This window comes from Hemiscyllium ocellatum, unplaced genomic scaffold (assembly GCF_020745735.1).
Source record: "Hemiscyllium ocellatum isolate sHemOce1 unplaced genomic scaffold, sHemOce1.pat.X.cur. scaffold_1865_pat_ctg1, whole genome shotgun sequence".
Classification (NCBI taxonomy): domain Eukaryota; kingdom Metazoa; phylum Chordata; class Chondrichthyes; order Orectolobiformes; family Hemiscylliidae; genus Hemiscyllium; species Hemiscyllium ocellatum.
Window position 1 is genome coordinate 3,458 of NW_026867899.1, and position 27,720 is coordinate 31,177.

At 46.2% G+C, this 27,720-nt stretch overlaps 2 long non-coding RNA genes across 3 annotated transcripts in view; one reads left to right on the top strand and one right to left on the bottom strand.

The window, feature by feature from the left end:
- Positions 1–252: 252 nt before the first annotated feature.
- LOC132810744 (uncharacterized) lies at positions 253–25,688 on the bottom strand. 2 transcript variants are annotated; one of them, XR_009643062.1, is made up of 5 exons: positions 25,557–25,688; positions 14,451–14,559; positions 10,421–10,526; positions 1,491–1,619; positions 253–995 (listed from the first exon to the last, which is right to left on the bottom strand). It is a non-coding gene; the product is annotated as an uncharacterized LOC132810744 (long non-coding RNA). The 2 variants fall into 2 exon arrangements; XR_009643063.1 differs by lacking the exon at positions 25,557–25,688 and adding an exon at positions 17,010–17,195.
- Positions 25,689–26,205: 517 nt separating this feature from the next.
- The window catches only part of LOC132810745 (uncharacterized), a 52,735-nt gene continuing 51,220 nt past the window's right edge, over positions 26,206–27,720 (top strand). Inside the window, exons 1-2 of the long non-coding RNA XR_009643064.1 lie at positions 26,206–26,348; positions 27,336–27,450. This is a non-coding gene — a long non-coding RNA (uncharacterized LOC132810745). The remainder of the gene's footprint in view (positions 26,349–27,335; positions 27,451–27,720) is intronic.

Here is a 27,720-nt window from a genome sequence, read left to right on the forward strand (position 1 = left end):
GGTGGGAAGGTTGCTGTGATAATATTTCTGGTCAGAGAAATGGGGAAAAAGAACGCTTCACAGCTCACAGAATGAGAACTGAAAAGCAGTTAAATCAAACCAAAGGTTCAGACAGGGAGGGAATATTTCCCTGGAGCTTGAGTAGCTGGAAAGTGGTGGTGTCCAGGAATAGACAGGATTTTGTTTTACAGAGGTTGAAAGTTTTAAAACTGTTATATTCAGACAAATTATTTTCTTTAATTTTATTTGCTGTTCAAAAAACTTTCACAACATTTTAAAACCAAAATTTATCTTTAACACAAGGTTTGTAAATGTTAAATAAAATCCATCAAACCATCGCTCACTAAAACCTGTTGTGGAAGTGCAATCTCTTGGAGAATCCCTGCGCACTCCTTCCTTCCCGGGCTCCATGGCTATATACATACCTGGGAGATAGCAGCAGGAGGCCATTCGGCCTTTCAATCCTGCTCCACCATTCAATGGGAAACAGCTGACCATCCAGCTCAGTCTCCTGTTTCTGCTGTGTTCCAATCCCCTTTCATGACTCTACCTCAAGAACTATATCTAAGTCCTCCTTTGGTTTTACTGCCTTTTGTTCCAGTGACGTTGTGGTGTTACTGTGTGGGTGTAGGCAGGGGTAATGTGATGGTGCTGCCTCCTGGAGGATACACTCAGCATCCCTCATCATCCTGCAGTAACATCAACCGGGTTTCAGCAACTAGAGATAGAAACCATTTCCAGGATATGAGCATCACTGGCTCAGCCAGCATTTATTCCCCATCTCTAGTTACCCTTGAGAAGATGGTAGTGAGCTGCTGTCTTGTACCATTCACAGTCCATTTGGTGCAGAGAGACCGACAATGCTGGGAGGGAGAGTGTTGCAGGATTTTGGTGGAGTGATTCTCTATCTTTGGTTCTTCAAATGCTGGTTAACTTAATCACAATCTGCACATGACTTTGAGATTTCAGTCTGCAAATCTTCACCATCTAGCACCCTGTATAAAGGAATATGTACAGATTAGAAATTCAGAACAGACAATTCTAGTTTCTCTGGAATATCTTTTACCCCTTTCTTCCCCCGAAGCTGTAACCCGCCAACCCACTTTCTCTCTCCCACCATTCTGACTCTGCTACCCCCTAATGTACACCCTCCCCATTCTCATGGAGTTACTGATAAACAGATCCATTCCACCACTTCCCGTCCCTGGTTAGACTACACCCTTTCTGGGTTCACTTCCTTTCCCTTCAGTTGCTGCAAGTCAATAATGTAACAGCAGAATGAAACAAAAGTAAACAGAAAGGGAGATGGCAGATCCTAGACAGAAGAGGAACCTTCAGTCTGGGAGAATGGGTCAGATCCTTCCTTGTTTCCCATTGGTCGATGCCCAGTGTTATGACGAGTTGAGGATGGCCTTTGGCCCCACATGGGTGTAATGACACTTTGACCTCCTGCCCCCCAACCGATATGTTCGTCCTCAAAGTATACTTACCCAAAGCACATGTTCCAAAACCCGCTCACATTCTGCACATGTAGCGTGCAGGGTTTCCCCACACACGTGCGGTCCCTGCCACAGGTACTGTGGGAGTTGTAGCCCCCATGAAGTCACTGGAGCCTGTCTCTGGAATGTGAATGAAAAGTATAGGCTGGAGGATGTTGTGTATAGGATCCCCATTCAGACAGACAGGACCTGTGGGCTGTCACTGGGTTTTACTGAGACACCTGCTTCCACAACCTGATTTTCTGATGTAAGGAATATAGATTCAGCCAACTGGGGCGTGGGAAGTGAATAGGAGGAGCAGATTTTAAGCAGAGGTGGTTCAATGGTTAGCATTGCTGACTCTCAGCGTCAGGGACCTGGATTTGATTCCAGCCTTCGGTGACTGTGTGGAGTTTACACGTTCTCCCCGTGTCTGTGCGAGTTTCCTCTGGCTGCTCCAGTTTCATCCCACAGTCGAAAGATGTGCAGGTTAAGTGGATCGGCTATGCTACATTGCCCACAGTATCCATGCATGTGCCGGTTAAACTGTTAACCATGGGAAATACAGGGAATGGGTGAGTCTGAATGGGATGCTCATTAGAGTATTGGTGTGGACTCCATGGATGATTATCTCGATGTGTTGTGAATCTGTGGAATTCCCTATTCAAAATGCGGTGGATGCCAGGACAATGAGCAGATTTAATGAAGAGATACAGATGTTGAATTTGCAATGAGATGAAGGGTGAGAGAGAGCAGGTGGGAAAACCCAGCTGAGACTGAGGTGAGCTCAATCATCACCGTATTAAATGGTGGGGCTGGTTCGAAGTGCTGCATTGCCTCTCCTGTGCCCAGTGCTCATCTTCTTACGGTAATAACTGGAAAGCTGCATCCAAAACTCACCACCTTCATCTTTTGGAAAAAGCAGGATAGTCAGGTGGATTAGCGTTCCAAACCTAGATAGTAAGGAAGCGTGTAGGAGATAATGATTTTGCAATTTTAAACTCAGGGGAGACAGTGATTTATGGTTTTAGACTGTGAGGACATTCATACCGTCCAGAATACTCTGTTGTGAATATCTATCCTGTACTTTAATACAAAGCCAAGGTCTTCGACAATGTAACACAAAACACCCAGGAAACATTGCCTCACCTCGTAATCAGATAAAAGACTTCTGATAAATCTGGTTGAACTTCGAACACAGCTGGAAAGCTGGAAGATTAAATCCAATCCCAAGATCGAGTGCTTAAACAAAGGAGACTACAATAGGATGAGGCAGGAGTTGGCTAATGTAGACTGGAAGCAAAGACTTTACCGTGGGAAAGTTGACAGACAACGGGGGAATTTTTCGAAGTGCTCAGCAAAAGTATATATCAGTGAAAAGGAAGGACTGTAGGAAAAAGGAGTAATCTGCCATGAGTGGCTCAGGAAATAAGGGAGTCTATCAAATTGAAATAGAAGGCATACAGATTGGCAAAGACCAAGGAGAAACTAGGAGATTAGAGAAACTTTAAAGATCAACAGAAAGCTAGATGGGATTGGGGGAGAAAAGTGATGAGTAGCTGTCCCCAGGGCCGGAATAGCAGTTTACACTGGTAAAGGGGAACCTATTGTGTGGGGAAATGTGGCCTCTCATTGTTGAAGCACTTAACTGTTACCATAGAGATAATCCTGATCATGTTACAAATCACAGCACACTCCAAAAGCTTGTACTTCCAAATAAACCTGTTGGACTATAACCTAGTGTTGTGTGATTTATAAGTTTGTCCACCCCATCCCAACACCAGCTCCTCCATATCTGAATCCTGATAGACATCCCCACTGAAACTGAAGTGCGTGTCAGATACTTGAGGGAGCCACAGGGGGTATGTTTTAACGGCAAAGTGCGAAACTGAACTAGACTTTCTAACTGACCGTTGCCGTGGAGATAATACTGAGAGACAGAATCTATTCAAAGTCCCAAACCACAAAAGGTATAAGAATGGGAGCTTTACACCAGACAGGTGGGGCTTTACCTGTTGCTGCCTGGTGGTGTTCTGCATGTACACTATCCAGGTAACTGCCATGTCTCATCAATAAAGACTCTAAGAAGACCTCTCAGAGTTCTGTGCCTAGTTATTCCTATCCAGCAGGGTTCAGGAATATGAGTACACAGCAGTCAGTCTTCACAGTGGAGGATACTAAGAACATGCCAGTAATTGATAAGGAAACTGAGGAAGGTGAGGACCTAGAAACAACCATTATCATGAAAGAGTTAGAGCTGGGCAAGCTAATGGAGCTAAAGGTAGATAAGTCTCCTTGCCCTGATGGAATACATCCCAGGATACCAACAGAGTTAGTGGGAGAAATAGCAGATGCACTTAGAGTCATAGCATCCTGCAGCAGAGACAGGCCCTTTGGCCCAAACTGGCCCATGCCGACCAGAATGTCCATCCACACTAACCCCATTTCCCTGCACTTGGCCCATCTGCTTCTGACCCTTTGCTATCCATGTATTTGTCCAAATGTCTTTTACCTGTTGTTAATGTACCCGCCTCAACCACTTCCACTGGCAGCTCATTCCATATCCATACCACCCTTTGTGTAAAACAGGTGTCTCACAGCTTCCCTTTTATTCTTTCCCCTCTAACCTCCAACTGATGCCCTCCAGTCCTGGATTCCCTGGGAAAAAGACTGAATGCATTCACCTTATCCATGCCCCTCATGGTCTTATACACTTCTAGAACAGTACCCACTCAGTTTCCTCTGCTCTAAACAAAACAATCCTCGCTTGTCCAACCTCTCCCTATAACTCAGACCCCTGAGCCCTGAGAACATCCTTTTTAAATTGTTCTGCACTTCTTACAGTTTAATAACTGAAACCTACACTGCATTCATCATATTTCCAGTGCTTCCCCACGGCACTGGAACCAACGTGACAACGCCAATGGATTACAATCCATGATCGAGAATGAACTCCTTTACAACAATCCAGTTTTCATAGTATTTCCCATGGTGCAGGTATCCTTGTGTCTTTCTGGTTGTATGGTTAATTAAAGACTTGTCCTTCTACAAAGAAAAGCTATGGCTTAATTGTTCCTGGGAAACATGCCATGATTTTTCAGACTTTCAAAACAAATGAACTCACTCTCCACAGTCACCACCCTAACATGGACTTGGCTGTACCTCAGTATTTTTTCCAGTCACACTGAGATTTGGAATATTCACCCACGGACAGAATACACACCTTTCCTTCCACATGAAAAGGCCAATGAATATTCAGATCGGCACGGATCAAGTAACTATCAGATCTGAACATGAAGTTCAATTTGAATTTCTCATCCACAAATCCACCCTTTCAGTATCCTACACCTGAGAACACAACTCACCATATTAATACAGGATGGATCTTTATAAGACAATTATAGTATTAAATTGTAGTTTCATCTTTTCCAAAGTTTTAACTTTCAGTCTAACAATTTCTTTCATCTGTGAACTGAAATCCAAACCAACCTCCTCACTCCTTCCCTCCACACCCAGTTCTCACACTCTCTCTCTCTCTCTTTGAATTCAGTTTCCTAGCTCTTGTCTGCGGACGAAGAACCAAATCAATGAGTCTGATTCTGAGTCCACCAGGGTGGGGTGGGGGGGGGGGGCGTTGTTGGTGAATCCTCTGACGACAACCACCCTGCATACACTGCTTCCTGCACACTCTGGCCGAAACCCGTCTTACTAAAATGAACCAAATTGGGACTCTAATTGCAGGCCCATCCTGGTCACTTTCCATAAAAACCCTGAATCTTCACAAAAGAGTTCTGATAACTTTCTGCAAAACGCTGCACCACTGATAGTCTGATCACAGTGTCGGGGGGGGGGGGGGGGGGGGGAAAAGGGGCCATTCCCCTGGGTCCTGCTCCCAGAGGGAGGAAGCTGCCAAGTCCATACTGACCCTCCAAACAGTAACTTACGCAGACCCATTCCCCTACCCTATATTTACCCCTGACTAATGTAACTAATACTATAGGCAATTTAGAATGGCCAATTCACCTGTCCTGCACATCTTTGGATTGGGGGAGGAAACCCGCTCAGACACGGGGAGAATGTACAAACTGCACACAGACAGTTGCCAGAGGCTGGAATCGAAACCGGGTACCTGATGCTGTGAGGCAGCAGGGCTAACCTTCCCGTCTTCTTCTCTATAGACGGGAAGGAGTGGGGCTGGAGAACTGGGGTAATGTGATTGCAAACAATGAATGAATGTGGAGGACACTGGGGGATGGACAGGTCAGTGAGGGACACGAGCAATGCAGCAGCAGAACGGGATCCTGGACAATCTGAGCAATGGGAGAGTCTGACAGGAGAGAAATTACAGGAAGGTTCTGTTTAGAGGCTGAGGCAGGGACAGCTGGGAGACAGTATGGCCTGGTGGCTTGGGCGGGTTTTCTAATCATCCTCTTCAAAGATGCTGTTCCTCAACTCTGAGCCCGATCCTCCTGGTCCAGAGGTAAAGACACTGCCACCATTTCCTGGTGGACAAGGGATACGGGGACTACCGTTCAAAAGGAACTCAACTGTGTTGGTAACATTAACAAGACTCAATACATAGTCACTGACAAAATGCTGGTGTACTTGAACTTCATCCCGAATATTAACACCTATAACTGGGTAACGCAGACCCCGATGTACAGAGTTAAATCCTGGATATTAATAACAGTTTTGTGCATGGGAAATCATGTCTCATGAATCTGACTCAGGTTTTTTGAAGAAGTAACAAAGAGGATTGATGAGGGCAGAGCATGGACATGATCTACATGGACTTCAGTCAGGCGTTCGACAAGGTTCCTCATGGGAGATTGGTCAGCAAGGTTAGATCGTATGGAGTACAGAACTGGCCCGAAGGTAGAAGGCAGAGGGTGCTTTTCAGGCTGGAGGCCTGTGACCAGTGGAGTGTCACAAGGATCGGTGCTGGATCCATTACGTTTCGCTATTTACATACATGATTTGGATGTGAACATAAGAGGTATTGTAAATAAGTGTGCGGATGATACCAAAATGGGAGGTGTGGTAGACAGGGAAAAAGATTACCTCAGAGTACAAGAGGATCTGGATCAGATGGGTAATGGGCTGAGGAGTTCAGTTTAGAAAAATGCGAGCTGCTGCATTTTGGAAAAACAAACTTTTGCAGGACTTACAGTTTACAGTAAGTTCCAGGGTAGTGCTGCTAAACAAAGAGTCCTTGGAGTGCAGGTTCATAGTTCCTTAAAAGTAGAGCAGCAAGTAGATAGAATAGTGAAGGTGGCAGTTGGTCTGCTTGCCTTTATTGGTCAGAGCATTGAGTATAGGGGTTGGGAGGTCATATTGCGGCTATACAGGACATTGATTCGGCAACTTTTGTAATATTCCATGCAATTCTGGTCTCCTTCCTATCAGATGGATGTTCTCAAACTTGAAAGGGGTCAGAAAAGAATTGTAGGATGTTGCCAGGGCTGGATAGGCTGTTTTCCCTGGAGCATCAGAGGCTGAACGGTGAGTGGAAAGAATTTTTTAAAATCAGGCCGGGCATGGATAGGGTAAATAGACAAGATATTTTCCCTGCGGAGGGGGGAGTACAGAACTAGGGGAATGGGAGGGGAGGGTAGACAGAGAGGGGGTGGATCGAGAGGGTTGGGACAGAAATGGGTGGGGGCAGAGAGGGGGGATAGAGAGGGGAGGCACAGAAATGGATGAGGGCAGAAAGCGGGATTAGAGGGGAGGGGAACAGACGGGGGCTACAGAGGGGGCGACCGACGGTTGGGGGGGGGGGGGGGGGACAGACGGAGGGGGAAAAGAGATGTGCGACCGACAGGGGGGCGACTGACAGAGGGGGGGAAAGACCAACAGTTTGTGGGACAGACCAACAGGGGAGTGCGACCGACGAGGTGGGGGGGGCGCGACAAAGGACTGACCGCCGGGGGTGGGGGAGGGGAAACCAGACAGAGTGTGGGGAGACGGGGGGGAACAGAGAGGGGGAAGATGCAGAGTTATTTTATTGATCTACAACTCAACCCTGTTCCTGTTTTCTCCTCCTCGCATTAATTCCCTCTGAAGGGCTCAGAACAACTGCATAGTTCCTGGAAAGTGGGGTTTCAGGGAGATCAGGTGCTGAATGCGGCATTTGGGACACTGACCTTTAATTGAATGCACTGGTCAATAAATGGACTCTGGTTCGACTCCACTGTCTGTGTGGTGTTTGCACATTCTCCCTGTGTGTCTGGGTGGGCTTCCTCTTGGTGTTCTTAATTTCCTCCCACAAATCCAAAGACGTGCAGGTTAGCTGGATTAGCTTTGGGTAATGATAGGTTACAGAGTTAGGGTGGAATGCTGTCCCGATGGTTGGTATGGTCTCATGGGGCGAAAGGCCTGCTTCCACACTGTGGGGATTCTGTCACTGAGTACAGGGGTTAGGAGGTCACGTTGTGGCTGAGTAGAGCATTGGTCAGGCCAGTGTTAGAATACTGCATTCAATTGTAGTCTCCCTCATTTCAGAAAGATGTTACCAGAATAGGACTCAACTTCTCAAAGAAAAGTTCCTGGGAAGTGTTGACAAACAAACAGACCGTGCAGTGTGGGTTGATAGTTCCTTGAAAGTGGGGTTGAAGGTAGACAGGTCGGTGAAGGTGGTGTGCGGTATGCTAGCTGTTATTGGGCAGTGCAGTGAGGATAGGAGTTGGGAGATCATGTTTCGGTTGTACAGTTTATTGGCTCGGCCACTTTTGGAATCCCGAGACTGCTTTCAATTCCAGTCTCCCTGTTACAGAAAAGATGTTGGGAAACTTGCACGAGTTCAGAAAAGTTTACTAGGATGTTGCCAGTATTGGAACATTTGAACCATAGGGAGAGGCTGAATAGGCTGAGGCTATTTCTCTGCAGCACTGGACACTTTAGGTGGCTTTATCAAACTGTATAAAATTATAAGGAGCAATGATAGGGTGACTAGTCATGGTTTCTTTTTTCCCCCAGAGTCGGGGAGACCAAACAAATGTGAATCTTTTTCCCAAGGTGGAAATGACAAATCCTAAGGAGAGATGGCAAGTTTAAATGATATGAAAACCGAACCAACTGAAGATGCTGTAAACCAGGAAGAGAAACAGAATTTTCTGGAAAAGCTCAGCAGGTCTAGCAGGAGGTGTGAAAAGAAATTAGAGTTAATGTATCTGAGGAAGGATGACCAGACCCGAAACTTTAACTGATTTTTCTTCACAGATGCTGCATGACCTGCTGAGCATTTCAACATCAGTGCAAGTTTAAAGGGAGTGGTTTGGAGTATATACCTGAGAGGAACTTTATGAAGTTTATAAATTGAAGTGAGACCACATCTGGGATTAATGACAGAAGTTTTGGTCCCTTTATTTAAGGAAATACATCATTTCATCAGAGGCATTTCACAGAAACCTGACTGGGATGAACCCTGGTTCGCAGGGATTATCTTTTAAGAAAAGGCTGAAGTAGTTGGGACTCCACTCACTGGATTTGGGAAGAATGAGAGGTGATCTCATTGTAACATGTAGAATTCTTAAGGAATTTGACAGGTTAAATACCGAGAGGATGTTTCCCATCATGAGGGAGTCTGGAAGCAGATTTTGGGTCAGTCACGGAATCACGGATTCTGTTTTAGATTCGTCAAGTTTAAGGCAACACCAACACGGGTCAGGGGTTTCAGTAGCAATGGAGCTGGGGTGAGGTGGAGACAAGCAACATTTTAGAGATTGGAATTCCTGGTGTTTGTGATTGTGTAGATGTCTGATCAGAAGGTCAACTTGGGGTTACAGATATGACAGCAATATTGTGAAGAGTATGGTTCTATCTCAGATAGTTCCCAGGGAGAGGAAGGGGGTTAGCAGTAAGGGAAAGGAATTTGTAATAGCAACTGAAGGCAATGAGTTTAACCACTACAATGTTTCATTGGGGGAAACTGCAGCCAATCGCGTAGTGGGAGTGTGATGAGCAGTTTGATAACTGAGTAATGGAGAGGGATGATGGGGAGGGAGAGCTGGGCATTGTCAGTGTACATGTGAAACCTAACACGGTGCTTTTGGACGATGTCACCTCCTGGCAGTATGTAGGTGAGAAACAGGAGGGACCAAGGAGAGATCCTGGAGGGACACCAAATACAAGGAATTCAGAAAGAAAAGGGAGAGTCGGGATGGAGTATGTGTTTGCAACAATGGTGAGGTCAAATATTAGTTTGTAGCAGAATGGGAGAGAAGGACATAACCAGAAAAGAGAGACAGATAGAACAAGGAACAATATCTGTGACTTAGTGAGGGGGAGTGGTGAGGAGGAGGCGCAGCCTAACACCAAAAACACTATTTCTACATTAGTGACGTCACCCAACTCCACCCTAGTCTCAGCTCATTTACTGAAACACTCGTCCATCCCTGTGTTATCGCCAGACTTCGTTATCAAACACACTCTTTGCCAACCTCCCACATTCAACTTACATGCAATCTCAAGAGTATCTAAAACCCTACTGTCCAAGTGCTCACTTGTACCAAAATTTGTTGATCCATCAACAAGCAACAATTTAAAATTCTCACCCTTGATGAAATTCCTGGCTGTGAACATCCCTGTCTCCCTGCACCACACAACCTGTGAGACCCCGACAACTCATTTTCTTTCAGATTCCCAACGATATGTTTATTCATTGCTTCACCTGTCTGGCTGTTTCTACTGTTGCCAAGGCAACACTGTCTGGAATTCCCACCCTAACCCTCTCAGACCTGCTTTCCTCCTTTAAGGTATTCCTGAAAACCTGTTTATTTGGCAGTTCTTTTGATCACCTGACCTAATCTGTGGCTTTATGTCAGAAGCTCTCAATAGTATTTCTGTGGAATTATAAACTTAAAAAAAAACAAACTGTTGTTGATTTGCACATACATTGTCAACTCTTCACTGTCGCTGAGTGAATAAACTATAACAGCTCTTACCCAACCACATTGTGGGAGCACCTTCACCACACGAATTGCAGCTGTACAGGAAGTCAAACATCACCTTTTCCACAGGCAATGGGGCTTTGGCACTGATCACTGGGATCTGTGGAGGGAGAAACACACAGTTGATATTTCAGGGAGTGTAAAATGCATTATAGGGAGGGAAAATGGGGCAGAATTTGGATTTTCAAATGTGTGTTTTACAATGTGCACTATGTTCTGTAAAACCTCTCATTCCATACTGTGAAAATTTCCTTCTCTTTCTGGTCAATACGTCTTTCCTTTCCCCTGCCCTGCACCTTCACACATTTCCAATGCCTTGGCCACAACACACTGTGCTGTCAGTGAGGTTTACCACGTGGTTGAGTATCGTCCCGCCCCTCATTCACTCCGATTGGTTGAAGCAACAACTAGCACCTCTAGCCCCCGTTCGCCCATTAACATCAATAATCCGAGGCCCATTGTGGGCTGGAGCATGCTCAGTGCTTCCTGCTTTTGCTGCTGTTCATCAGGTATGAGAGAGAGAGGGCTCATCCCTGTTTCTCCTGATGTCAGACAGTAACAACAACTACCTGCATTGTATGGAGCCTTTCACATTGACAAATCTCCTAAAATGCTTCACGGGTGATGGAAACGTTGATTAAAGAGAACGATTTTTAGATACATCTTTAAGGTGGACAGAGGGGGTTAGGGAGGATATTCCAAAGGTTTGTGTACTCGGCAGCTCCAATTGTGGAGTGATATAGGTGGGCAACAGCTTACAATGGAGACTGTTAGGGGCTAACCATAGGTTAAGAACCCCATGTCGAAGCCCCCTACCCCACACACCAGGCCTTGGTCTCACAGCCTGTCATTACACACTACCTATGGTTAGCCACTAACTGTCTCCATTAACAGCTAATCACCCTCCCCCAGCCAGATCGTTATCCACTCCTTTATCCAACCGCTCTTCTCACTCTATCCCCACCTATCCTTTACTCCTTATATCCTCCCCCCACACTATCTTCTGCAAATAAACTGACTTTTTTTCCTCAGTAACATCTGTCCTGTGGAAGGGACACCGGATCTTAAACTTTAACTCTGATTTCTCATCACAGATGCTGCCAGACCTGCTGAGATTTTCCAGACCCTCCGGGTTGTTAGTTCTGTTTTACATCTTCCGCAGTTCTTTTGGTTTTAATTTACTGGGAGTTTGTAATTCAGGTCCTACAGCCTCTGTCCCAGTCTCTGCTGTGTCTCCCACCCCCACCCAGTGACACTGCACCTGCACAGCTCATGGACAGGTGTCGGCTTGCTGGCCACACCCCTGATTCACTCCCATTGGCTGCAGGGGAACACAGACTCTCCTCCTATTGGTCTGGAGCTGCCGTCAATCAGCCGGGCACCATTGCCATGAGAGTGGTTGACTCCTCCCTCTCTCTGCCCTGGGATGAGCTTCATCATTCACAGTGAATAGAGCAGTATCACAGAACACAGGGGCTGGGGGCTATTCAGCCCATTGGGGCTGTACTCTCTCTCTCTGGAGATGCTGCAAATCTGTCCCAAGTCCCCTCCCATGAGCCCATAGCCTCCCAAATCTTTCCTTAAAAAGTAAAATTCCAAGTCTGTTTCAGAATACCTGCTGAATCTGTGTCGTTCAGATTGTTCCAGATGCTCAGAACTTACTGAGTAAAATAGCGTTCACATTTTCACCTTGTATTATTTGCCAATTACTTGAAAATAGTTACTAAAAATTGTGACAGTGTTAACAATTCCTCTCTCTCTCTGTAAATTCAAGACCTTGCAACCAAATCTGCACAAGATCGAAATCACTGCTTCACCCTCTCAGCTCCAAGGATAATTATCTGTGCTTCAGCTAGCTCTGCACAAAAGAGAGGAATGCATCTTAATTTATTAACATCAAAGAAACAGACCTTCCGTCCAATTCGTCCGTGCCAACGAGGAATCCTAAACTAATGGATTCCCATTTACCAGCTATTAGTCTGTATCCATCAAAACCCTTCCTATTCATGTACCCAATTGGAAGCCTTTTAAAAGTTGTGATTTTTATCAGCCTTCACTACTTCATCTGGTAGCCCCTCCCATACACACACCACACTCAGCTTGAAAACGTTGCCACTTAGATCCCTTTTAAATCTTTGCCCTCTCAACTTAAATCCATGTGCTCTAGTTTTGGACCCACCTAACCTGAGGAAATAGGACGCCAGCTGCTCACCTTATCCACGCCCCTCGTGATTTTATAAATCTCCATGGAGACAGCTCTCAGTCTTTGACTCTCCAGAGAAAATAGCCCCAGCCTATTCAGTCCCTCCCTGTCGCCCAAATCCTCCATTCCTGGCAACGGTTTTGTTAATCTTGTCCAAACCTTTTCAAGTTTCACAACATCCTTCCCAGAACAGGGAAATTCAAACTGAAAACAGAATTCCAGAAGTGGCTTAACCAACGTCCTGTCCAGCCACAATATGACATCCCAGCTTCTGTATTCAATGCATTGACCAATAACGGAGACCGTTAATGGAGTCCCATTTGCCAGCGGTTCACCCTTATCCCTCTAAAACCTCCCTCTTCATGTACCCAATCAGATGCCTGATTCCAAGAACAGCGAGATTGGAACTGAAAACAGAATTCCAGAAGACCTATAATCAGTGCCCTGTCCAGCCACAATATGACATCACAACAGCTGCATTCAATGCACTGACCAATAACGGGGAGCGTACCAAATGCTGCATTCACTACCCCGCCTCCCTGTGACTCTATTTTCAAGGAACTATGAACCTGCACTCCAAGGTCCCTTTGTTCAGCAACGCCCCTCAGGACTTTACCATTATGTGTATAAGTCCTGCTCTGATTTGCCTTTTCAAAATACAACAGCTCACATTTATCTAAATTGAACTCCGTCTGCCATTCTTTGCTCCAATGGCCCATCTGGTCAAGATCCTGTTGTATTCTGAGCTAACCTTCTTCACTGTCCATGACACCTCCAATTTTGGTGTCTTCTGTAAACCTACTGACCATACCTCATATATTCACATCCAAGTCATTTATTTAAGGGCCCAATATCCATCCTTGCAGCACATTGCTGCTCACAGACCTCCGGTCCGCAAAGCAACCCTCCATCATCCTCTGTCTCCTACTTTCAAGGCAGTTTTGTAATGGCTTGCTCTCCCTGCATTCCATGTGATCTAACCCTGCTAACCAGTCTGCTTTGTGGAACCTTGTTGAATGTCCATATCAACAGCATTCACCGCCTTCCTTATTCAATTTTTTCGTCACTTCAAAATACTCACTCAAGTTAGTGAGACCCAATTGTGCATGTACAAAGCCACATTGACTCTACCTGATCATTTCTGTCCAGCTGCGCCTTCCTTGTTCGGTCCACACCCTCCCACCAACCCACGCTCCACACCCTTGACCCTCCCTTACCACCATGGGAGATGTAAAACATGCGGCCACACCTCCCTCTGACCTCTGTCCAAGACCCCAAAATGATCTTTTCACATCAGGCAGAGATTTGCCTGCACATCCCAAAACCTCATCTTCTGAATATGGGAAATTTAACATGGTTCATCCAACTAACCTACACATCTTTGGACTGTGGGAGCAAACTGGAACACCCGAAGGAAATCCTCACAGAAACTGGGGAGAATGTGTCAACTCCAACACAGACAGTTGCCCGAGGCTGGAATCAAACCCAGGTCCCTGGTGCTGAGGAAGCAGCATTAACCACTGAGCCACAATACTGTGGGATCTTTGATGCTGATGAGCTGCCCCACTGATACCTCAGTCACTCACCCTGCCTCATTTCCTAAGAGGCAGTGATGATGGAGTGAAATTAGACAGTTAATTCAGAGACCCAGATAACGTTCTGGGGACAAGGGTTTGAATCCCATCACGGCAGATTTTGGAACGTGAATTCAATAAATATCTGGAAAAAATAATCTAGTCATGACAGGAATCCATTGTCAATTGTTGGAAAAACCAATGTGGCTCACTCATGACCTTTAGGGAAGGAAAATGCCATCCTTACCTGGTCTGGTCTGCATGGGACTCCAGACCTATAGCAACGCAGTTGACTCTTAACTGCCCTCTGGGTAAACGCAGCAATAAATGCTGGCCGAGCCAGTGACAGCCTCATCCTGTGAATGAATAAAGAAAACAGGTCAGGTTTTGTTCCTTCTCTCGTAGGTACATCCTACAAACTCAATCAGAAACGTTCTCGTACACACTGAACAAATACCTTTCCATCCAAGCCCTTAACACTACAGCACTCTGAGGCTATGTTGGTAAAGTTAAAACCACTTATCATTGCATCCATATTATTCTTACAGATATCTGAGGTCTCCTGGTAAAATTGTGTCTCAATTCCCTGCTGACTATTGGGAGAGGGTCTATAACACAATCCCAGTAAGATGGTCATCCCTTTCTTATTTCTCAGTACCACCCAAATAACTTGCCTGGATGTACTCCCAGGAATATCCTCCCGAAGCCCAGCCATAATGTCATACTTAATCAAAAACACCTCTCCCACTGCGCTGTTGGTCCCTTTCTATCCTTACTATAGCATCTATACCCTGGAACATTAAGCTGCTAGTCCTATCCATCCCTGAGTGATGCCTCTGTAATTGCTGTAATATCCCAGTCACATGTTCAAAACCATACCCTGAGCCCACCTGCCTGACCTGTCAGGTCTCTTGCACTGAAATAAATGCAGTGCAACTGCTCCATCGCACCTCATTCTGTGACTTGCTCTTGCCTGCCTTGACAGTCTGACCGGTGAACAGTACCAGCCTCAGACTCACCTCTTTTCTCACTATCTCTTTAGGTTTACCCCGACTCCCTCACTGGTTTAATGCCTCCCAAGTGGCACTAGCAAATCTCCCTGCTCATCAGGACCCCATGCTTTCCCCTTCCTATGCCATTGGTACCAATGTACAATGTCCTCCCACTGGTTATTCTCCCTTTTGAGAATATTCTGCTCCCTCTGTGAGACACTGGCACCAGGGCAGCACCACCCCATTCTGATGTCTCACTGTCAGCTGCAGAAATGGCAGACTGTGCCCCTGACTAGAGAGTCCCCTATCACCATCGATCGTGTGGAACTGGATATACCTCACATTATGTTAGAAGCCAGTCTCAGTACCAGTAACTTGGCTGTCAGTGCTGCATTCCCCTGAAAGTCTATTACCACCTACATTTTTCAAAACCGTGTACTTGTCTGAGATGGGGATAGCCAGTGGAGACTCCTGCAGTACCTACCTACCCCTCCTAGCTTTCCTGGAGGTAACCCATCTACCTGACTGTATCTGCAGTATCTTGCAATCCTGAGACGGCCACATATCACACCCCCCGGCTCCTGTTAACTCCTCACTGCCTTTAATCACTCCTTCACCAATCCATGCGATCCAATAGGATTTGCAATCACACTTCCTGCAGACAAATCATCAGGATCATTGAGACTCTCCCTAATCTCCCACATCCGACAGGAACAGCACACCACTCTACAACAGGCCATCTCTCCACCTTAACAACCTACAGACCATGACAAAGACACAGTCTTACTTCTCAAAAAATACTGCCCGAGATTAGCAATGCTTACATTTCATATCTTAAACATTTAATCAAGAGACCCAAAGACATTAAAAAGAAATCCTCACCTTACTCACTACTGTAGATTTAATAAAATAAAACTGACTAAGATTGATGTTTGAAGAGACTGAAACTCACTGAGCTGAACCCCGGCTCTGAGTACTTCCAAGGGTGAGGTCTCTCTGAGGGCAGCTGTGAAATGTCACTGTTTCTCTTCTCTGCCCACTCCATTTCTAGAGAGGTTTTTAACTTCACAGCAAGTCAGCTCGGAGAGGTCACTGCTTGGTTTTATTCACTGGGGGTTGCCTTTGCTGCCCAGACCAGTATTTATTGGCCACCTTTACTTGTCTTGGAGAAAGTGGTGGTTAACCACCTCCCTGAAATGCTGCAGTCCATGTACACCACAGTGATGTTTGGACTGTAATCCCCCTCCGGCTTCATCACCCTCCCTGTCTCCGTAATCCCCCTCCGGCCCCACCACCCTCCCTGTCTCCGTAATCCCCCTCCGGCCCCACCACCCTCCCTGTCTCCGTAATCCCCCTCCGGCCTCACCACCCTCCCTGTCTCCGTAATCCCCCTCCGGCCTCACCACCCTCCCTGTCTCCGTAATCCCCCTCCGGCCTCACCACCCTCCCTGTCTCCGTAATCCCCCTCCGGCCTCACCACCCTCCCTGTCTCCGTAATCCCCCTCCGGCCTCACCACCCTCCCTGTCTCCGTAATCCCCCTCCGGCCTCACCACCCTCCCTGTCTCCGTAATCCCCCTCCGGCCTCACCACCCTCCCTGTCTCCGTAATCCCCCTCCGGCCTCACCACCCTCCCTGTCTCCGTAATCCCCCTCCGGCCTCACCACCCTCCCTGTCTCTGTAATCCCCCTCCGGCTTCAGAAATTATATGTCCGTGGCATCAGATTTTTATTTAGATTCATTTTTGTTTAATAAACACCCCTCCCCCCCAAAAAAGTGAAATATTTCACTCCCAAACAAATTTCTGTTGATTAACCTTTTGGAGAGGCCGACACATGGACGTTGCACATTGTTCACGTAGAATGATGGAACTTTCTTTAAACATTGCTAAAAAGGGGAGGCAATGGCTTAATGGTATTCCTGCCAGATGAGTGACATGTGCAATGTTCCGAGGATTAGGGTTAGAATCCCAACATGGCTGTGCGGACATCAGAATCCAATACAATCTGGAGTGAAAAGGCAAATGATGACCATGAAACCATTGTCGATTGTCAGAAAACCCATCTGGTTCACTCATGTCCTGTAGGGAAGGAAACGGTCATCCTCACCTGGTCTGGCCGACATGTTACTCCAGACCCACAGCAATGTGGTTAGCTCTCAACTGCCCTCAGGAAAAATACATTAAACACTGTTAACAAATACTCCGCAGGAATCATTGAAAAACTGTCTGTTCCCTGAACTAAAACTGAGTTTCAGCTTCACCTTCTCCCTGTCTCCCCTCGCCCTGTTTACACCCAACTCCAAAACACTCTCATTGAGCCAAGGAGCCCTCACAGTGCAGCCCTGTCATTTTCATTGCCTGCTCACACCTACACTGCCCTCAGCCTCCTGTACTGTTCCAATGCATCTAATGGGAGCTCAGGGACAGCATCTCATCTTTCAATGCAGCCCTTTGTAACCCCAGAGTCAACATGGACCTCAGCAGTTTCTGAATGAACAGACCGTTGTCAGAATCTGGAACGTTCCACCTGAAATGGTGCTGGAATTCGAGTCCAAAAGGACTTTTGATGGGAAGTTTACAGTTAATTGAAAATATGAAGTTTACAGGTTAACATCATGAAGTGAGTGATTGTAAGATCTCTCAGATTTAGACCCAAAGAGACCAGGTGCAATTTGGATAAATCTGTGCTCCCTCTCAGGCCAATATCTCCTTCCTCTGCTGCAGGGCCCACAACATAGCGCACACCCAAAAGGTGATCCAACCACGAATTTGTACATCTTCCTGCTTAACAAAAATATTGGAGATATTTTCCACAAACCTTTCTCCTTCCACATTTAGACGTCAATGATATTCAGATCCTGATGACTCCATTGACTGTAAAAACTTACTTTTGAGATCCCAGCCTCAATTATTCTGATTTAATATCCTATGAAATGAATTCTCAAAACAAAACTCAGAGCCAGTGCAGGAAGAATACAAGACATATTTTTCTCTTGGTATGTGACTGATGTGTAAATGCCTCTCTTCAAATCGTACACCACCCCCCCCCGATCCCAGAAAGAGGACATGTCCATGCCCCTCACTGTACCTTGCCCCCAATAAAGATGGCGGCCATATCCCAAGACCTGTCACCTCCTGAGGGCCGCAGCCATTTTCCCATCTGCTGCAAACACGGGAAAGAGTTTCTAATTCAGATTAATGACCCGTACAGAGTGTAATTAACACTTCCCAGCCTAAAGTGACTCATTGTCTCCGTCTCCGAGGCCACTCTCCCCTTCCCTGTTTGGGTCTCCCACATTCACCGACGGCCGAGTCACGTGACACTGCACAGGCGGAGTTACTGGTGACGTGTCATCCCACTGGCCACGCCCCTCATTCACTCCCATTGTTTGGATGACCAGCTGGTTCCACTTCGTCCACCAGTCCCACCCCCTTTTCCTATTGGTCCGAAGCTGCCATCAATCAGCTGGACCCCATTGTGAGGTCAGTGGTGGGATCCTCCCCCTGCCTGAATCAAACCCGGAAGGTGGATGGATGGTGTCAATCAGGAACAACAAGCAGGAGGTGCTGGGAAAGCTCAGCAGGTCTGGCAGCATCTGGGAACAGGAATCTGTCCAGTGGCCCTTCCTCAGAACCGATGGGAGCTGGGAAAATTAGAATCCTGACAGTGTGGAAACAGGCCATTCGGCCCTAAAAGTCCACAGCGTATCTCCGAAGAGTATCCCACCCAGACCCATTCCCCTCCCCTATTACTGTATATTTCTCCTGAATAATGCACCTCACCTACACATCCCTGAGCATTATGGGAAATTTAGCTTGGCCAATTCAACTAACCTGCAGATCTTTGTACTGCAGGAGATAGGGGTTAAAGAGCAAATAATGGGCAGGTACAGAACCCAGAGAGAGACAGGAACATTTGGAAAGACAAAGGAGTGGATTATGATCTGATTGGGAGGGTGCATAGCTGTTAATGGAGGGGACGGGAACCTGTGTGTGGCAGCATCTCAGTGGAGGTGGCGGAAATGGCGACTGATGATCTACGTTTTGCTGCAAAAACAGACCCGAGCTTCCAGCTGCCTGCCACTTTAACACACGAGCCTGTTCCCTGGCCAACGTCTCTGTCTCATGCTTACTGCAGTGTTCCAGTGAGGCCAGAACATACCAAATGGCCCGTATTTCAAGGACTGCAATTTCCCCTCCCATGTGGTCAATACCATCCACTATATCTCCTCCACTTCCTGCACCTCTGCCTTTGAAACCCACACCTCCAACTGCAACAAGGATAGACCACCCCCCCTCCCCCCACCAAGTCCTTACCTTCCACCCAGATACAACATATCATCCCCTGCCATTTCCACAACCTACAATCAAACTGCACCACCAGATTCTTAAGGGGTTTGACAGAATAAATACTGATGTGTCTCAGGGTAAATACAGAGGGGGGAGTTTGAAACCAGATTCTGAGTCAGTCACAGAATCAAGGGTTCTGTTTCGGATTCATCAAGTTTAACGGAACACGGGTAAGGGGTTTCAGTAGCAATGGATCTGGAGTGAGGAGGAGACAAGCAACATTTAAGAGATTGGAATTCCTGGTGTTTGGGATTGTGTAGATGTCTGATCAGAAGGTCAGCTTCACATCAGATATAACTGTAATAATATTGTGAAGAGTGTAGTTCTGCTGCATCGTTCCCAGTGAGAGGGAGGGGCTCAGCAGTAAGGGAAAGGAATTTGTCAGACAATGGGTTTAACCATTACAATGTTTCATTGGAGGAAACTGCACCTAATCGAGTAGTGGGAATGTGGTAAGCAGTTTGATAACTGAGTAACAGTGGAGTCATGGAGAGGGATGATGGGGAGGGAGAGCTGGGCATCGTCAGTGTACATGTGAAACCCAACATGGTGCTTTTGCACAATGGCACCTCCTGGCAGTGTGTACGTGAGATACAGGAGGGGCCAAGGACACCAAATGCAAGGAATTCAGAAAGGTAAGGGAGAGAGTGGAGATGGAGCAGGATTTTGGGAGAGAAGGATAAAACCAGAAAAGACAGAACAAGGAACAATATTGGTGAATCCGTGAGGGGGACTGATGAGAAGGAGGAGGAAAGAGAGTTGGAAAGTCTATAGTTTAGTGAAATTAGGGTAAAGGGTCAAGATGAGTTCTGATAAGGCTTGACAAGAGACTGGAAGAAGATGTAAGTTTAGCACAAAAACCAGGAACACCATGTGAGGCAGTTTGGCTCTGTGGGCTAGTGAGAGGGAGGGAAGCAGCAGATTGGATTATCTCAGTCTTAGTGACAGAGAAACGCCATGTGCTCCAAACTCTTCTTGTTGGATGGAGGAGACAGGAGGATGGACAGTGTTTCACAAAGAAACAAAACCTGGGTAAGTGATATTTAAAGTGATTAAACAAACCTAATATATTTAACTTTTATCCAAAATATTAAAACAAATGACTGAAGTCCTGGTTCGAATCCCAACTTGGCAGATGGTGGAATCTGAATTCAAGAAAAAATAACTGGAATTAGGAATTTCCTGATCTCCATGAAACCATTGTCAATGGCAAAAAAAAATCCTGCCAACCCGACAGTGGCCCAGCCAGCTACTCACTGTATTAATCACTGCAAAGTCTCAACAAAGGAATGAAACTGGGTGGACCACTCGGTATCTAACAAGGCACCAGAAAATACAGCCACAGAATCAGCCCTCTGGATGGTGCAACGTCCTCCAGACTAACATCTGGAGTTTGGTGTCAAAATGTGCAGAGCTGTCTCACAGACCAATCAAGGAACAGCCTGACATTCTCATACTCATGAAATCAACCCTTACAGACAATGACCAGACACCACCATCACCATCCCAAGATATTGAGATTGTGGTGATGGAAAAGCACAACAGGTCAGACAGCATCCGAGGAGCAGGAGAATCGACGTTTCGAGCCTAAGCCCTTCATCAGCCTGACCTGCTGTGCTTTTCCAGCACCACACTCTCGACTCTGATCTCCAGCATCTGCGGTCTTCACTTTCTCCTGAAATCTCTGAATATGTCCTGTCCCACCGGCAGGACAGACCAGGCAGAGGTGGTGGCACAGACAGGGAGGATTTGCCCTCTGAGTACTCAGCATTGACTCCGGACACCAGGAAGTCTCATGGCTCCTGTTGATTACTAGGTACTGTCCTCCATTGGCTGATGAATCACTTCTCTTTCATGTTGAACACCATTTGGAGGAAGCACTGGGGAAGTAAAATGGTGTCAAACGTACTCTGGGTACAGGATTTCAATGTCCACAATCGAGACTAGCTCTGCAACAGAATTACTGACTGAGCCGGTCAGGTCCTAAAGGACACAGCTGTTCAACTGAGTCTGCAATGGGTGGTGAGGGAACCAAGAGGGAAAAAACATACTTGATCTCATTGTTATGAATTGACCAGCTGCAGATACATCTGTCCATGACGGTATCGGACAGGACACATTCCTCTTGGAGACAAAGTCTTGGCTGAAAGTTGAGAAAAACCTCCATTGTGTTGAGTGACACTATCACCGTTCTAAATGGGACAGACTTTGAAGAGATGTAGAATCTCAAACTGGATCTCTGAGGCACTGTGGGACATCAACAGCAGCAGAACTGTACTCCAGCTCAATCTGTAATCTCGTGGGTTTGTAAATCCTGCTCTCACCCATCACAAAGGACAGGAAAGGAGGGCATGCCAACAGCAGCACCAGGTGTACCTAAAAATGAAGTGCCAACCTGGTGAAGCTACCAAACAGGACCATCTGCATTTCAAACAGCATCAGCACCAAGCCACAGAGCTAAGTGATCCTACATCCAATGGAACAGATCGGAACTCTGCAGTTCTGCTACACCCAGTTGTGAACGGTGATGGACAATTAAATAACTCACTGGAGGAAGCATCACAGATATCCCCACCTTTACTGATGGAGGGGCCTCACACATCCATGCACCAGATACGACAACAGCATTTGCAGCTATCTGTATCCAGAAGTGCAAAGTGGGATGATCCATCTCATCCTTCTGCAGTGGTTTCCAACATCACAGATGCGAGTTTTAAGCCAGTTTGATTCAGTTTGGATAACATCAAGAAATGGCTAAGTAGTGCAAAGGCTACGGGCTCTGGCAATAATACTGACAGAGGAGGTTCCAGACTGAGTCTGTCTGTCATAGAGAGTATGGCTGCCTCATGGAGTTTGAAGCACTGCAATGGGTCCATGCAAGTCATGTTAGTCAAGGATATTATAACGGTGGCTGTGAGTACTTTTGATGAGGACTCTATTACTGAGGTAGTGTGGGCTGAGGTTAGAAACAGGAGAGGAGAGGTCACACTGCTTAGAGTTTTTTTTATAGGCCTCCACAGAGTTCCAGGGAAGTTGAAGAGAGGATTAGCAAAATTATTCTGGGTAAGTGCAAAAGTACCAGGGTGGGCATTATGGGGGACTTTAGCTTCTGTGCAGAGAGGTAGCGAGTCTGTTTGAGAACGTGGCTGAAGAGCTTATGGGGGACTTTAGCTTCCCCAACATTGACTGGGAATGCTATAACTCTCATACGTTGGGTGATCAATTTTTGTCCAGTGTGTACAGGAGGGTTTCCTGATACAGTATGTCGAAGGCCAACAAGGGGGGAGGCCACATTGGATCTGGTGATTGGTAATGAACCAGGCCAGGTGTTTGATTTAGTTTTAGGTGAGCACTTTGGAGAGAATGACCATAATTCAGATATGTTTAGTTTAGCAATGGAAAGGGACAGGTACATGCCACAGGGCAAGAGTTATCAATGGGGCAAGGACAATTATAATGCAATTACGCAGGAATTAGGATGCATAGAATAGCGTAGCAAAATGCAGGGGATGTAGAGAATGAAAATGTGGAGCTGGTTTAAGGAAGAGATATTGCATATCCTTGATAGGTATGTCCCTGTCAGGCAGGGAGGAAGTGATAAGGTAAGGGATCCGTGGTTTATTACAGAAATTGCATCGCTTGTTAAGAAGAAGAAGGAGGCTTATGTGTTGATGAGACAAGATGGTTCAGATGAGGAGATGGAGAGTTACAGATCAGATAGGGAGGATTTAAAGAGAGTTAAGAAGAGCAAAGAGAGGACACGAGCAGTCTTTAGCAAATAGAATAAAGGAGAATCCTAAAGTTTTCTATAGGTATGTGAGGAATAAAATGATGATTACGGTAGGAACAGGTCCAATCAAAGACAGAATGGGAAGTTGAGTGTGTACCATGTGGAGATCGGAGAGGTGCTAACGAACATTTCGCATTGGTTTTCACTCAGGGAAAGGAGAATATTGTAGAGGAGAAGAATGTGGTATGAGATATTAGACTAGAAAGGATCGTGATTAGTTAGAAACAGGTGTTATCAATTCTAGAAAGAGTGAAAGTAGACAAGTCCCCTGGGTTGGATGGGATTTATCCAAGGATTCTCTGGGAAGCTAGGGAGGAGATAGCAGAGCATTTGGCTTTCATATTTGAGTCATCATTGTCTACACGTTTGGTACCAGAGGACTGGAGGATTGCAAATGTTGTGCCTTTGTTCAAGGGCAGTAGAGATGACCCAGGTAATTATACACCAGTGTGCCTGACTTCTGTTGTAGGAAAGGTTTTGGAAAGGATTATAAGAGATAAGATTTATAATCATCTTGCAAACAACAATTTGATTTCAGATAATCAACATGGTTTCGTTAAGGCAGGTCATGTCTCGCAAACCTCATTGAGGTTTTTGAGAAGGTGACCAAGCATGTAGATGAGGGTAGGGAAGTTGACGTGGTATACATGGACTTCAGTAAAGCCTTTGATAAGGTTCCACATAGTAGGCTGTTGGAGAAAATGCAGAGGCATGGAAATGAGGGTGATTTAGCAGTTTGGATTAGAAACTGGCTTTCTAAAGGAAGGCAGTGAGTGGTGGTTGATAGAAAATATTCAACTGGAGTCCAGTTACTAGTGGTGTGCTACAAAAATCTGTTTTGGGACCACTGCTGTTTGTCATTTTTAGAAATGACTTAGACGCAAGCATAGGTAGATGGATTAGTAAATTTGCTGATGACACTAAAGTCGGTGGAGTAGTGGACAGTGTGGAAGTGTGTTACAGATTGCGGGGGGACTTGGATAAACTGCAGAATTGGGCTGAGAGGTGGCAAATGTAGTTCAATGCAGCTAAATGTGAGGTGATGCACTTTGAGAAGAATAACAGGAAGGCAGAGTACTAGGTCAATGGAAAGATTCTTGGTAGTGTGGATGTGCAGAGGGATGTCGGAGTCCATGTACATAGATCCCTGAAAGTTGCCACCCAGGTGGATAGTACTGTTAAGGTGACATATGGTGTGTTAGGTTTCATTCATAGAGTAATTGAGTTCCAGAGCCGCAATATCATGCTGCAAAGATACAAAAAGCTGGTGCAGCCATACTTGGAATACTGTGTGCAGTTCTGGTGCCCATATTTCTGGAAGGACAGGAGGAATTGGAAATGGTGCAGAGGAGATTAACCAGGATATTGCCTACTCTGGAGGGAAGGTCTTACGAGGAAAGGCTGAGAGACTTGAACCTGTTCTCCTTGGCAAGAAGGCTAAGAGGGGATTTGATAGAGACATACAAGATGATCAGAGGCTTAGATAGGGTAGACAGTGGAAGTCTTTTTCTAGGATGATGATGTCAGTATGCACGAGGGGGCATAACTACAAATGAGGAGTGATAGATTTAAGACAGATGTCAGAGGCAGGTTCTTTACTCAGAGAGGGGTAAGGTTGTGGAACGTACTACCTGCTAATGTAGACAACTCAGCCACATCAGGAAGATTTAAACAATCCTTAGATAAGGACATGGGTGATTTTGGGATAGTGTAGGGGTGAGAATCAGTTCACAGGTCAGCGTGACATCAAGGACTGAAGGGCCTGTTCTGCACTGTATTGTTCTATGACTATTGTGCTACAAGAGATTTCTGCTGTCTTAAACAGAGTGACAGATCTTGTATGTTGGCTTACGAAATGTCACTGATCGCTACCAAAAACGTACGAGGTCAAGTTAGGGCAATAATAAGTTGCTACAACAGGAGGGGAGCAGGTAACTCCATACAAAACCCTGCTTCTTCTCACCTATTTTTACCTCCAAAATAGAGGGAAAGCACCTCTGGATCCCACCACAACAATTTGCCCCACAATCCTGGTATCTGGCTGCGCACTAGGTGGAGTGGAATAGTCTGTACTGGGACCCATTGGGGCCCTGAAACACTTGGTAAAGACTAAAATCATCTGAACATTGAGAACCCCACCACATTGTATGCATTTTCTATTGTTTTTACTCGGTTCCCTTGTTTTTCCGAATGAACCTGTTTAAAGTTGTTATTAGACGCACCTGCACTCGCTGTGAATTGAACCCAGGCCTCCCGGTCAAGATTCGGGATATTTTCACCGCATCACAAGACATCGACTCTAAATTCCCTTGTCCCTTAATGTTTCTGGTGCTTAGCTGCTGAGTCACGCCCGAATCAACTCTGCAAATGGGAGGAAGGGGCGGAACTGGAGGACCAAGCGGCGGCCGGTCCTCGAACCAGAGTGAGTGAGGGGCGGGGCCAAAGCATTCTCGGGAGTGAACGCGTCAGGATTGGTCAGAATGCAAACTGTTTTGCAGGATTGATCGTTTTCACTACATAGTGGAGTGTTAAACCTCTGTCATAAATCAATGTGAGATTTTAAGAAATAGTTGTGATGTAAATCTGATAACGTACATATTTTCAATCGATTTGCACAAATTGAGTAAGAAACTTGTTTTCAAACTCAGAACGACTGGTAATTTACATACTTGGCCAGTATGGTTGAGTTGGACCGAACAATCTACTCTCATACTAGCCAGCTCTATATCTGTAAGTCGACAGAACTGTTGTTAATGACAAATATTTCACCCATGATTCTCTTCAGTTATGAATAATCTGTATAAACTCACCGGAAACCTCAGACGCACGCGCAGTTTGGTTCCTATGTGGCACATGCGCAGTGTCACACTGATCGGGACAGGGAGAGGGAGAGACACGGAGCTGAATTCTCCGGCAAGTAGCTGCGATCGGCTTCAGAGAGTGAGCTCAGAGCCGGTGTGTGGGAGCGTCGCTGGGAGAAAGGAGCGGACAGAATTCACAAATCTCGGATAGAGGTAAAAAAAACACAAAAAAGCCCCTCCAGGCCCGGGGAAGGAGGTGGCGGTCTCTGATCAGGGAAGCGGCTCAGGGTCACGGCCGCCATTTGTTTGAGGGAAGAGGGAGCGCTCTGGGCCGCCATGTTGTGAAGGTCAAGGTGCAGGAGGGCGGGGCTATCGGGGTCTGTAGAACAATCAGAGGAAAGGGAAGCCCCATTGTTACTGATGAATTCCATGAACACAGCGTCACTGGGCGGTCCCGCAGGAATCTCCTCTCTCAGTCCCTGCTGTGATGTTTCACCCCAATCACAACCAGCAGCTCTCCTCCTCTCTCAGCTCCCCTTCTGTCCTTCCTGCAGCATCTGTCCCCTGGGGCATTGAGCTGCCTGTCCTGTCCCTCCCTCAGCTGTTGTTCTGTAATCCCTGTGATATCCCAGTCCCATTTTAGATTACTTCACCAAAGACAGGGATGCACCCGGTGGATTTTTCTTAACATCAGCAATTGTTTAATACTCACTTACATGTTTTTTAATTACATCATTTTTGAAGCATTTATTTCACATTCAATCATTTACAATGGTGGGATTTGGACTTGTGTCCAGAGAACACTTGCTGAGTTTCTGGATAAATAGTCACACAATAATGCCCCAAGGCCATCACTTCACCTGCTCACAGTTTGTATATCCCAGTGCAACATGAATCAAAACCCTTTCTTCCTGCACAATTGTTTGACCCGGCGCTCTGGTGTAGTGACTCAGTACCTCACCGTCTGGTATCCCTCACTGTGGGGGTCTAATTGCTGCTTCTGTCAGCCTCTCTCACTTTTGAAGCTACTCCAGATCATGAGCCAACAGAATTCTCCGCTCCAGAGAGATGAGGCAGCACAGGTCAGGAATGGAGACTGGGATTTTCCAGATCTATGTGGGGCTCAGTGCCATTCTATATGTGTCACCCTCAAAGCATTAGTCTAATTTCCCATTCTGCCCCTTTCTGTGTCTTCTACAGGTACTCATGGAGTTCCTGACTCAATAGACTTGCCAACTGCTGGCTGGGACGATGGTTGGTCAGCCGGAAAGACACAGTCAGGGAGGTCGGAGTCTTCAATCAATCCTGCTGCCAGGTAAGATCACTCCAGTGCACAGAGCAGAAAGTAGTAAGAGGGATCCAAACATCAGCTAACAAGACAGGACATAGAGAAAGTGCTGGAGGGGGAGCACAGTACAGACACAACCCAGGCTCAATCACCATACCTGCTGCAAGTTTTGTTGTAATGAGACAGCATCGGGAGTTCCCAGTTATCAGTCCAGTCCTGTGCTTTCTTAGGGAGCATCAGAACAACTGAGGGGAAAGCAGGCCTCCCATGAGAGGGTGGTAATGCAATCTGGGATCT